The sequence below is a fragment of the Cervus elaphus genome, chromosome 16 (genome assembly GCF_910594005.1).
Source record: "Cervus elaphus chromosome 16, mCerEla1.1, whole genome shotgun sequence".
In the NCBI taxonomy this organism is placed as follows: domain Eukaryota; kingdom Metazoa; phylum Chordata; class Mammalia; order Artiodactyla; family Cervidae; genus Cervus; species Cervus elaphus.
Window position 1 is genome coordinate 40,987,395 of NC_057830.1, and position 12,804 is coordinate 41,000,198.

The window sequence follows — 12,804 nt, forward strand, 5'->3', positions numbered from 1 at the left end:
GGAATCTGTGTATAAAGGACCTGATTATTCACGCTGTAGAGGCTATAGTAGGCTCCAGGGATCCGTAACCAGGGCTTGGGCCAAAGTGACTCCACAGCTGTTTTAATGCCTGGGGAGGGTTCTGGCTATAGTGGGGGTGGGGTGAGTGTCCTGAGGTTCTGAAGGCCCACTGTGTGTAGGTTCACGGCGCACAGAGAAGAGAAGGCGGAGTCCTGCCCTGGAGGTGGTCACAGCTCATGGACGAGCCAGCCAGGCAGGCAGGGCACGATAGCACCTGATCTGACTTCGTGAGTGAATGGTGTGGGGGCAGAGGAAGAGAACCAGGTCTGCTCCCTTATGTGGTGCCCGGGGAAGGTTGTCATCAGACTAAACACTAACTATGGTGATGACCATCACTGCTGTGTGCAAAGGGTTTACACTGGCGTGTGTCTTCATCTGAGCGCTCAGGCTGTCTCTAGACAAGACTGGCCATGGGCATTGCCTCTCCTTCGAACTTGACATGTTTCATCTCTTCCTTCCTGAACATTCATTTCCAAGAGGGTTTTTGGGCCACAAGGATATTGGGATTTTCTCTAGCTTTGTCTCAGGAGGAACGCGTTTCCAGTTGTTGGTGTGGTTTATTTTTCCCGCTGTCTTTCTTGGTTTATTTTGTGACTTTGTTTCTGCCAGAGGAATAGCTCAGAATCTGCCTTCTGGCTGAGATGTGACACTGACAACAGCAAAGCCTACCTGGATATCATGACCACATTTGCCGAAAGGGCTTTGTTTTGCAGAAGACCTCTTGAAAGTACCTACACGGTCCTTTCAGAAATGAAATAAAAAACAAGAATTCTTAATTTTAGTCTTACAATATGTGGGGAGTCAGGAAAATCCCCTGGAGAAGAGAAACACTACCCACTCCAATATTCTGGCCTAGAGAATTCCATGGAGTATATAGTCCATGGGGTCGCAAAGAATCAGACAGAATCGGAGGACTGAACTACAACAGCAGTGAAGCTTCAGCATTTGTCAAACAGAGACACCAACACTATTTGCATGACTCTGTGCGTGTTCAGGTGCTCATTCGTGTCCGACTCTTTGCAGCCCTGTGGACTGTAGCCCCGAAGATCCTCTATCTGTGGAATTTTTCAGGCAAGAATACTGAAATGGGTTGCCATTTCCTCCGCCAGGGGATCTTCCCGACCCAGGTTTGAACCCGGGTCCCCTCCAGGTCCTACATTGCCTGGCGGGTTCTTTTCTGCTGAGCCACCTGGGAAACAAGTCATTACATCCCTGGCTTATGCTAAAGTGCTTCACTTAGCGTCTGGTACTCGGGAAATTCTCACTGGTGATGTGAATATTCAGTCATCTATCATTATTGCTCATAAAATAATGGAATGGCCGTGCTCACAAAGGAGAAAGAAGAGCCTTTCCAAGTCCAATCAAATCCTTCGCCACACATATCTTTTTTAAAACTTCTGACTTTGAAATAAACATGAAGCATAAAGACATTGGTTATGGCCACCAGAAAAGATCGAGTCGTCCTAATAAGTGACGAGGCTTCTCCCGGTTCCAACATGCATGCATTGTTTCCCCGGCACGACCCAGCACTTCTCTGACAGCAGCTGGGGGTCCTGCAACTTAACTCAATGTGGACACTGCCTATCTGGGGGTAGTGCCAGACCCCACAGGTTAAAGGCCCAGCCCTACAAGACCCTCCCACCACTCCAGCCATCATTTGCAAGCCCAGATTGTCACCTGCACCTAGACCCACCGGCTACCCATTCAGAGGTTCTGACGTCTTTGGGTTCTATTCATTTGTCGAGTGGTCAGGGAACTCAGAGAAACATGTTGCCTACTAGGTCACAGCTTTAATGTTAAAGGTAATAAACTCAGGAACAGCAGATGGAAGGGGATGCACAGGACAGGCTCTGTGGAGGGGAGGCACGGAACTTCAAGCTCTCCAAGCCCCACTTTCCCCAAATCTGCATGTGTTCATCAACCCAGAAGCTGTCCAAACCCTGTTTGGGGGATTTTATGGAGGAGTCATCACACAGGCACAATTGATTAAATCACTGGCTGGTGGTGATCGCTTCAACCAGAAGCCCTTCTGGCTTTCCCAGACATGGTGGGGGGAGGTGGTGTGGGGGAGGAACTGGAAGTTCCAATCCTCTAACCATGTGCTTCGTTACCCTGGCAAGCAATGCCCGCCTTTCGAAAGGAGGCACTCTCGGAACAGTCACCTCATTCACCTACCAAGAGACACCTTGACTGCTCTCCCCACTTAGGAAATTCCCAGAGTGAGGAGCTCTGTGCCAGGAGTGGGGGACAAAGACCAAAAATACATTTCTTATTATTAGTACAGATCACAACATCACAGTGACCCCAAATTTCAGTGATAATTTGGTTCTATAGCCTTAAAATTTTCTCAGCAGTTGATTGGACCTTTTTTAAACAAAAATTGGGGGGGGCCACACCTCGAGGCTTGCAGGGATCTTAGTTCCCCAACCAGGGACTGAACCCACACTCCCTGCATAGGAAGGCAGAGTGTTAACTGCTGGGCCACCAGGGAAGTCCCTGATTGGGCCTTTTTTAGATAAAACTGTTACGGTGGCATCAACTAAATGGTTCAAGATTTCAAAAAGCGGGCGCTGAGCATGGGCCACCTTCCTGTGGTGTCTTCAGATCATAACTGACTTTTCCATGGCCGCTGCAGCCCCAAGCTTTCCCCTGAGATGAGTCAGGCCCCAGGAAGGCTCTATTCAGGGGCTGCCGGGCACAGGCAGCGTGCAGGGTGTGAGCAGGTCCAGCCAGCACCATTAGCGGACAGATGCCCGGGATGACTCATTCCTGGGGTGCTCTGATTACAAGAAATGAGAGGGTTTGGAGAACAAGATAGTCTAGGAGAGAGCCCAGCCACATCACCTTGCCCATTTTGAAACAAATTTGGGGCTTATGCGTCTTCCCCAGGGAGAAAGAAATCCATGGACTCCAATTGGATACTCGAGCAATGACCCCCAAAAGATGAAGAGTCTTAAAGTGGGATTTCTCAGCTTTGGGATTGCTGGCATTTGATATCTTGCAGCATTCCTAAATACAACCAAAAATGTCCTCAGATTTCACCAGTGTTCCTTGGACCCCAACGTGAGGGACATCTGGACAGGCTTGACCAGGAGCAGGGATGAATGAAATGAAAGTTGCTCGGTCATGTCCAACTCTGCAACCCCATAGACTGTACTTATAGAGTCGATGGAATTCTCCAGGCCAGAATACTGGAGTGGGTTGCCTTTCCCTTCACCAGGGGATCTTGCCAACACAAGGATCAGACCCAGGTCTCCGGCATTGCAGGCAGATTCTTTACCGGCTAAATCGCAAGAGAGGCCCCAGGGAAGCCCAGGAGCAGGGATGGGGGGATGCAAAAGGACAGTGAAGCAAGAGGAATGGGGGCAGGTGAAGTCCGTCCTCCTGAGATGTCTGCTGGCCTGGTCGTCTGCAGTTGTGACCAGGCAGGGTGTGGAGGTCACAGGGGCGCAGAGGTGTGTGACCCCCTTTGCTCCCCCTGGGCCAGCGAGTGTGTGAGGCTGAGCCACTCCGAGGCAACATGGGCTTTGAGCCCCACACAGATGAGGCCCCTGTGTGCAGCACGAGCCTTTCTCCCGAGTCAAGAGGTTTACTGTTGAGAAGACATCCCGTGATGACCGGGGGAAGACCAGCCTGGCTGAGGTCGTGATCAATTGGTGGATTTTAGGGACACGGAACACTGAGTGCCCCAGGTGGGGCTTCTGATACCGACATCCACAACCTGGGTTGACGGGGAGGCTTAAAACAATACGAATCGACTCTCTCCCAGTTCTGGGGGCCAGAAGTCTAAAGCCGAGGGTCAACAGGACCAGGACCCCGACCCAGGCTCTGGGGGAGCGTCACTCCCGGCTCTTCCAGTTTCGGGGGCTCCAGGCATTCCTGGCTTTGTGGCCACAGCCCCCCAGCATCCACTTCCCCCTCACACGGCCTCCTCTCTGTGTTTCTTCAGCCTCTTATAAAGACACCCGTCACTCTGCATAAGGCCCACCTAATCCTCTGTAACCTTATCTAACTTGATTTCATCTGCAAAGACCCCATTTCCGAATAAAGCCCTCTTCGCAGATATGAGGAGTTGAGGTGTGGGTGTCTCTTTTGGAGGGCACCATTCATCCCACAAGAAAGCTGAGACATTACACATGAGCGGTTATCCCAGGAGTGGGGGGAGTTCATGCGGGAACCCTCGAGTACAGCCTTGGGTAGGGGAGGCATGGCTCGTGGTTGGAGGGCTGAGCAGGGCAGGTGGTCTGGCGGGGACCAAGCCTTGGCCTGGCTGCCTCGGTAGAGGGTTCCGGGGGGTGCACGGAAGCCCCTGAGGTCATCAGTCTGCAGGTTCTGAGTTAGCAGGTCTAGGAGTGCCCCACACTGGGCTTCTCACCTGCTCCCAGGGTGTATAAACTGCTGACCCTGGTCCATGCTTGGAGGTGCAAGGAGCGTGCAGGCCTGTTTCCCAGGAGCCGTCAGAAGCTTCCCCAAGGAAGCCCCCCCCGCCCCTGCAGTGTCCACACAAGTTCCCGATCCCCTGTCTGGTGCCCCAGAGGTAGCCCAGACAGAGACCCGCACACACACTGGGTGCCCCGGGCCAGGCACCCAGCAGAGCGGGGAGTGGTGGGTCTGGAAGAATCGTGCTCATAACTTCGCATACAGAACGGATGGAGGCTGAGCCTGGCCGACTGGCTGTGACCAGAGGTGACCCACTTGCCCCCCACCCTCCTCCAGGCACCGTGGGCCCAGAGGAACTCAGCCTAAAAATTGCTTCCCCAGCCACCCACAAGAGGCGCCCTCGTTATCGAATTATGATCTGACAGCTTGATCCAGAAGACGGCCCCCTAAGTCAGTTTCACACATGAGGGTCCAGGAGGGGTGTCATGTCAGAGACCCCTGGGACAGCAGAGAGGATGGAAATGGTGGGAGAAGGGTCCTGGAGGCAGGCGGCCCAGGCCTTCCTTCTGCAGGAGCGCCTCTTCCGCCCATCCCCCACTGCCCTGTCCCTCCGATGGCCAGGGTTCCCAGGAAACGGACAAGAGCAGCTTGTGGGCCAACATGTTTCCTTGTACCTGAAATCCATCAGCATTTTTCAAGTCCAACCTCAAAGCCAGGGCATTATTTATGTCCATTGGTCATTGCCGAGAAGGCCACACAGGAAAATCCCAGCTGCGTACTAGAGGTGACAGAGGCCCGCACTGCCCTGATGTTGAGCTTGACTCCGGTTTTGGCAGAATTGTTAAGGCTGCAGACACGTGAACCGTACAAGGTCAGTTTGCTTTCATGTGGCCGTTCGGGGCTCGCCACCATACCCCAAGGCTGGCGGGCTGCAGTTTCTCCCCGTTCCTCCCCGGAGATGGTGTGAGCCACAGCGGCATCTCTTTCCTGGTTTTGTGGATGTTGGTTTTAGAAAAGCAAGCGAGGAGCTGCCTGTTGGAGGATGGGAGCTGCCTCAACACCAGACTCTAGGACCCCCGGGTAGGCGGTGAGGGTACCTGAGCTCCCAGGCCGGCTCAGACCCCGCCCAGCCACTCTGAGGCCACGGGTGTGGGTCCAGACCCAGCCCGGCCACTTCCTGGGGGCTGAGCAGCCTCAGGCAAGTGGTTTCCCCACTCGGGACCTCAGTTTTTCTGTCTGAGGAATGGAGGTGATGGCACATCCTCCCTGCTGGGGGTGGGCAGGGCTGCCGTGGACACGGGGTTGGGGGAAGGGCATGTTTCTTGCCGTTTCCAGTTGAGGCCTTGTGGGCATGATCTGGTGTCCGAGTGCGTTCCCAGACTTGGCTCAGTGTGGTGATGAGCATGGAGTTGGGGGGCGGTGGTCCCTCCTCATAGCCTGGACATCGGGGTGGGGGTTCTCGACTTTGAGGCACCTGAAGTCTAATTTCAGCAGCTCCATATGTAAGGACAGTGCAGCACCAGATGTTCTCAGGGACTTGTCGTCCCGGACGCAGACCCCCATCCCCACCCCACCCTGTGTGGGCATCCTGACCCGGATTGTGGTACAGGGGTCAGATCCCTTTACCGAGGGAAGGAACTGAGGCTCTGAGAGGCGGGGCAAGGAGATCCAGGGCCTTGGGCCCCACAGGGGCAGAGCCAGCACTTGAACCTGGGTGCTGGGTCCTCACGAGAGACTCTGCCCTGAACTGTGAAAACTGGACTGTAGAGAGGGCTGAGTGCCAAAGAATTGATGCTTTTGAACTGTGGTGTTGGAGAAGACTCTTGAGAGTCTCTTGGACTGCAAGGACATCAAACCAGTCAATCCTAAAGGAAATCAACCCTGAATATTCACTGGAAGGACTGATGCCTGAAGCTGAAGCTCCAATCCTTTGACCAACTGATGTGAAGAGCTGACTCATTGGAAAAGACCCTGATGCTGGGAAAGATTGAGGGCAGGAGGAAAAGGGGGTGTCAGAGGATGAGATGGTTGGATGGCATCACTGACTCCATGGACATGAATTTGAGTAAGCTCTGGGAGATGGTGAAGGACAGGGAAGCCTGGTGTGTTGCATCGATGGAGTCTCAAAGAGTCGGACGTGACTTAGTGACTGAACAACAACAAAATGTGGTCTTCAGTCCCCATCTCACCCCTACCCCCAGGCTCAGTGCCTCTGCCATGAGCCTCTTCTACAGTGAGGTGTCAGGGGCCGTTGTCTAGTCCCAAAGCTATTCATATTTATATTCATAATTGCACCATTACACATTCACTTCTTTGGCCCTAAAGTTTTTATGTCTCTTGAGTCTTAAGCACTAAGGCTTTTATACACCCCACCTGGCTTCCTTTGGGCCTCTCTTGGTTTTATGGAAGTGTACTTGTTATAAAGTGAATTCTGGACATGTTTTAAGACTGTTGTCTTTAAAGTTCGTCAAGGACAGCTCTGCCCGGGTCCCAGGTAGTCGGGCTGAAATCTGTGCCCTTCAGGTTGCGGTTCTGATGTCCTCCCATGTCTCTAGGCCGGCTGTGTGCCAGAGTCAGCTCTTTCTGGCTCCTCGGGAACTCTGCCAGCCAGGTGTAAACCCTTTAGTACATGAATCAGGCCACGGCGGGAGTATTTACACCGTGGAAATTGGCACATGATCCAGCTACAGATCAGGGTTGGGTTTTCTTCCTGGAGAGCAGGGAGTGGGCAGGGGGCTGCATACGTTATCAGCTTGCTCCTGCTCTGTGCCCACGTGTCTCCCTTTCCTGAAGAGGTCAAGGGTCTTCTAAAGTGTCTACTATTTTTGCTTCTCGTTATGACACTTTTTTATTTCTGCACGTTCTGTTTGGTTCTTTTCTAAGTTGGCTGTGTCATTTTTTTTTAATGGTTTCCTGTCCTTTGAAGGACCTTTCTATCTTGAGGTTTATTTCTGTAAACGAGGAGAGCTTAACCAGTTTATTAGATTTATTATCCATCTAATCCTCTCAGGATCACAAAGTTGAAGGGGTCGCTTCTGCTGGTTCTCCTCTAGCCGTCTTTCATCCTGGTGGTCCTGACACTTTCCCCACTGGCCACCACCCTTCCACAACCCGTGGGGTAGTTCCCAACCCTGGAAAGAAGGTGCCCTTATCCAGAAAGACTTGGCACTTGCATTCTCCACTCATCTGAGGGCGTTATGGATAGGAACACATTGAGCCAAGGTCACAGGCTGACATGCCTGGACTCACTGGGGTCCTCACCCGTTCCTTGTCCTACTTGGCACCAGCACCACCTTCCTTGTAATTCTCGGGTCTGGAGGAGGGAGGCCCTTTCTGAGTCACCTGAAAGTGTCGTCTCCTGGGAGTCCAAATCCATCTGGAGGGAAGGGTCTTCTGTTAGACTCCCCATCTGGGCAGTTGCTCCTCTGGGTCTTCTCAGGTCTTCGGCAACTTTAGTGAGTGACACTATTTTTTTTTTAATTGTTTTCCACGAGAGGCTGGATCTGAGTAATCTACCAACTCATCATCAATGTAGGCCTGTGAATGAATACATGTCTTTTATTCCTTCAACAAGCCAGGCCTTGGGAGCCAGACCCTGTGCCAAGAGCTGAGGGGTAAATCCGCCCCAACCAGTCCTGCGGCCCCAGCTCGTTCAGACAGCACGTTCTGCGTCCAGGCTCACTGGAGACAGTCAGGGTACCATGTCCAGGATGTGTCGAAGGCATGCTTATGCCAGCGCCCCATGTGACCGCGCCCGAGTAACCTCAGCAGCTCCTCCCGGGCGGTGCAGATGTGGTCAGCAGGAACCACGGTGCAGAAATGCCTCCCTGCCGACCCTTGCCCAGGGACTGAGCACTTTCCTGTCCCCTCTGGGAGCCGTCCAGGTGGAGGGAGGACGTGAGCAAGGCAGGGTCAGACCCCAGTGGCGGTCCCAGCCTGCCCCCTCGTCCACGAGTATTAAAGTGAAGCCGGTGATGCGGCCAGAGGTCGGGGAAAGACCGCAGGGGGACTGTCCCCCCGGCCCTCCTGGATCACTCAGCAGATATCATCAAGCCAGACTCTCGTGAGATGACACGTTCAGGTGACCGAGAAAGGGCCCCTGTCTTCCACCTCGGAGACTGGACAGAGGGCAGTCCTGGTGCCGATCAGGAGAAGGAAGATGAGGCTCACCCCGCGCCAGATGCTGTCCCTCCTGGGGGCACGTCGGTCACCTGAGCAGACCGATCCAGCCTGGAACCAGCCTTCCAGGTCACACCCACACAGGACCCCGGTGCCAACAGGAAGAGCATGCAGGCCCCAGGGCTGCCAAGAGTGCGCCCGGTCATTAGGGACTGACTGGGCATCACGTGCCTTGAGCACATTCGAGGCGAACACGACCCCTCCCACAGAGCAGCCGTGGCCTCAGAGGCCCTCCTGCGGTGGGGTTATCCTTGGTGCTGAGGAAGCCGAGGGCACAGAGGGGGAAGTGGTCAGATGTCCAGCCCAGGCCTCCCAACGGTGCTCTGGAGCCGTCTGTGTGTCCCTGCCGTGTACACACGCTCCCCACAGCTGGACCGTGAGCCGGGGAGGGGTGCACACAGGATGCCGTGGAGGCCCCCAGCACCCTCGGGCCTCAGCTCTCGGCACCCCCTAATTCCCTGATGGCAGTGAGGGGGCCCTCTGGGGTGGGCGGCAGCTGTGGGGTCAGGGTGGGCTGGGGAGGTGTGCTGCCCGGAAGCCCTCTGGGGGCAGCTAGGGACCCCATGCTCAGTCTCGCTGAGGCCAACCTTGCAACAACCTCAGAGCCTGCCCTTCAGCGGAGACGGGTGGCCATGATATACAACACGCAGGCTCAGGCAGCCGAGGGGACGAAGAGGGGCCCTGGCGTCCTCGACCACCAGGAATCCCTCACGGGGACGTCTTTGCTTGTTCTGTGATTCCCTTCTTCCTTCTCAAAGGAAAGTGCCGGGAACGACTGTGGTGGGGTCTCCGTTCCTGTGAGTTGAGCCGGGAGTGGAGGTTTAACCCCGTCCAGTCTGTGCTGGGCAAGCCTCCCCGAACACTCCCCACCTTGGACGGCACAGTCCGGGTCACTCTTCTGGGCCTTCTTGGCTCTTTAGCAACATTAGGTGTGACATTTGTTTTATTTCTTGTCTTTGTCCAGCCTTTGGTGGCAGTCCATTGCAAGGACCCTGACTCTGTCCCTTCCCCGAGCCCCTTGGCTCTCCACACGTCCATGCCAAGGCTCAAGGCCCCTGCGGTTCTGTGGCCTCCAGACTCCCCACCCAAGGGGCCGGTCTGGACAGAAGCCTCCGCTCTGGGGCATCTGGCTCGGGGAGCGGACCGGCGTCTCTCGGTTTCTTCCCATCGGCAGCAGACTGCTGTCAGGCTGGCCCCAGGGTTTAAAACCTCCCATGTGTGTAAGAACGAGGACATCCTGTGTGTTCACCGAGTCCCACGACCCTTTCCCGATCCTGCCAGCTGTTTTTCTGGGTAGGACCCTGTCGCTGACATAAACAGCAGAGCGTGTTTCCCAGCGATGCCTACCCAGCACTGCTTCTTGACCACCATCGAGAGAAATCTCCACGGACTCGGGGGAATGTAGTTTGGGTCTTTGCGTGCGGCTGAGCAGAGCACAAAAAAAGAAACCTGGGCTCTAACAGGAAAGACGGGGTTGGCCTTATGGGGGCATCGGCGGTCATTCCTAGCGCCCCGTGTGGTCAGCCCCTCCCAGGAGCCCCCAGGCTAGAGGCTTTGGTGCCCCAGGACTTCCTAGGGCAGGTGAAGCACCTTCCAGCTTCTTTGCAAAGAGAGTCTGTGCAGGGGTGGTCTTAGAGGCCTCAAGGTCATGGAGAGGCAGCAAGCCTCAGCCACCAGGTTGGGCGGGGGTGCTGAGAGCACCAGGAACTCCCCTCACCTGTGAAGCAAGTCACGAATGGCGAATTTTGCAGAGGAGCAAAAGGTGGGCTCACAGAGGCTGAGTAATTCTCAGAGACAACACAGGAGCAGACTGACTGCGACCCAGGTCGCTGAAACCACGGCTCCCTCCTGTGCTCTTCTGACCAGCCCCTTGAGGGCAGCAGGACGATCTGGGCTCCCCTGGCCTGAGCCCCCGGGCCTGCCTCCCCTTGTCCATGATGGGATGTGTGCATTCCCAAATGCACGCGCTGTATCCCCCAACCCTGGGCCGTCATGGCAGGCTCCAGGCTCCCTGCAGGTGAGCCCCACGCCCTCCAGCACACCTCTGAGCCCTGCTTATCTGGTCGTTGTGCCCGAGGGTCCTGATCCTAACTGTCTTCTTGAGGCAGCCTTGGGACTGAGGTCCTAGAGTCCTGCTTCTTCGAAGCTCTGTGCACCAAGCCCAGTGAGGCTTCCTGACAAGTATGGTGTCTTCATGTGGCTTCATGACAAGTATGGTGGGCTGAGTGGTGGCCCTGAAAGCCGTCTATCCTTCTGCAGCCTGCAGAGGTGACTTATTCCGATGAAAGTTCTCAGCAGATGGAAGTAAGTTACTGACCTCTGTACCAGATCACCTGGGATGCTTGCGGACCCTAAATTTAATGACAGGTGTCTTTGGAAGAGAAGAGGGGGTGATCTGAAGCACAGAGCCACCCAGGGCAGAAGGTTTGTGCAGATAGACGCAGGGGTGATGTGGCCACAAGCCCAGGGAGGCCTGGGGACCCCACGGGCTGGACCAGGCCAGAGGGACCCTCCCCTGGAGCCTCTCGAGGGAGTTCAGCCCTGCCCACACGTTGATCACAGGTTTCTGACTGTAGAACTTGGGGAGAATGAATTTGTGTTAAAGCTGTCCAGTCTGTGGCCAGTGGCTGTAGCCGCCCCTGGACACCAAGAGTGAACTTGCCGGCTCCGAGGTGAGAACAGTGGCAGGAACTGCCATTCCCCCGCCCTCCATACGCACACAACCTTGTCATGAGGTTAAATGAGTTCATACGCACAGAGGCTTGAATCAGGGACTGACACTTGGATCTCAGCCCCCTTCACCTCATCCTCATCGTCATCATCACTGTCATTGTTAGGGCCCTCATCCACTCGTTCAGTGGACACGTGGTGCTCCTGCATGGCCCCGATGTGGGCAGGGAGGCCAGTGACCTGGGAGGCTCCACACAGGCCTCACTCTGCCTGCTGGGGCCGCGTGGACAAGGCCTGTGCAGTGACACGGAGGCCCCGGGAGAGGCTGGATCCTCCGGTCATGGGAGGCACGGGGGCCTCCGCATCAGAGGTGGAGGGGTGATCCGGGGTCATCCAGGCGGGTGCAGCCCGTCACTCAAAGATGGGGAAGAACCCCACATGGCACCCAGTGTCCAGGAGGCTCCCCTGTATGTCATTTAACTTCCCAATGTCTGGGGACGTTTTTCTAGTGACCCTTTTATGATTCCTAGCTTAATTCCATGAAGAGCCCCATCTTAGTCTTTTTGGGCTACTGTTACAAATACCATAGACTAGCTGCTAAAGAACAGAAAGTTGTTTCTTATAGTACTGCAGGCTGGGAAGTCCCAAGATCACCAGCAGGTGCCACGTCTGGTGAGGCCTGTTTCCTGGTTCCTAGACTGCCTGCTTCTCTCTGTCCTCCCAGCACGGGGCCCATTCCCTCCTGACCTGACGCCTCCCAGAATCTGTGCCTCCGAGTATCATCTCCACGTGCAGGGTGAAGTTTGAGGGCACATAATCGTCATCCCATTGCAATCCCTAAGTATACCCTGCATTATTTCAGTCCTTTGAAATAATTCAACCTTTCCTAATGGCCCAATGTATATTCATTTTCTTATATGTTCCTTGGGCTCTAGAAAATAATATGTATCAGGGGGAATGCAGTGTTTTCGTGCATATCAGTTAGGTCAGGTTTGTCAATTCAGATTTCGGTAGCCATGTTGAGTAAGCAGAAGTAGGTGAAATTATCTGTAATATATTTTATTTTATCACACCCAAAAGATTATCATTTCAGTGTATAATCAATATGATAAAACCTAACGAAATATTTTCTGTTCTTTTTTTCATGCTACGTCTTTAAACTCCAGTGTGTGTTTCACGCTTGCAGCACATCGCATTGTAGAGCCAGCCGCATTTCAGGTACTTCATGGGTGCAGGTGACTACGTCCCAGGGAGCCCAGTTCCATGACAGATGTGTCTTTAACATCTCCCACTGCGATTATGAACGTGGCTGTTAGTCCTTTTCTCTTTCTGTCAGTATTTATGTATTGATATTTTGAGGTTATATTATTCAGTTCAGTTCAGTTACTCAGTCATCTCCGACTCTTTGCGACCCCATGAGTCACAGCACGCCAGGCCTCCCTCTCCATCACCAACTCCCGGAGTTTACTCAGACTCATGGCCATCGAGTCAGTGATGCCATCCAGACATCTCATC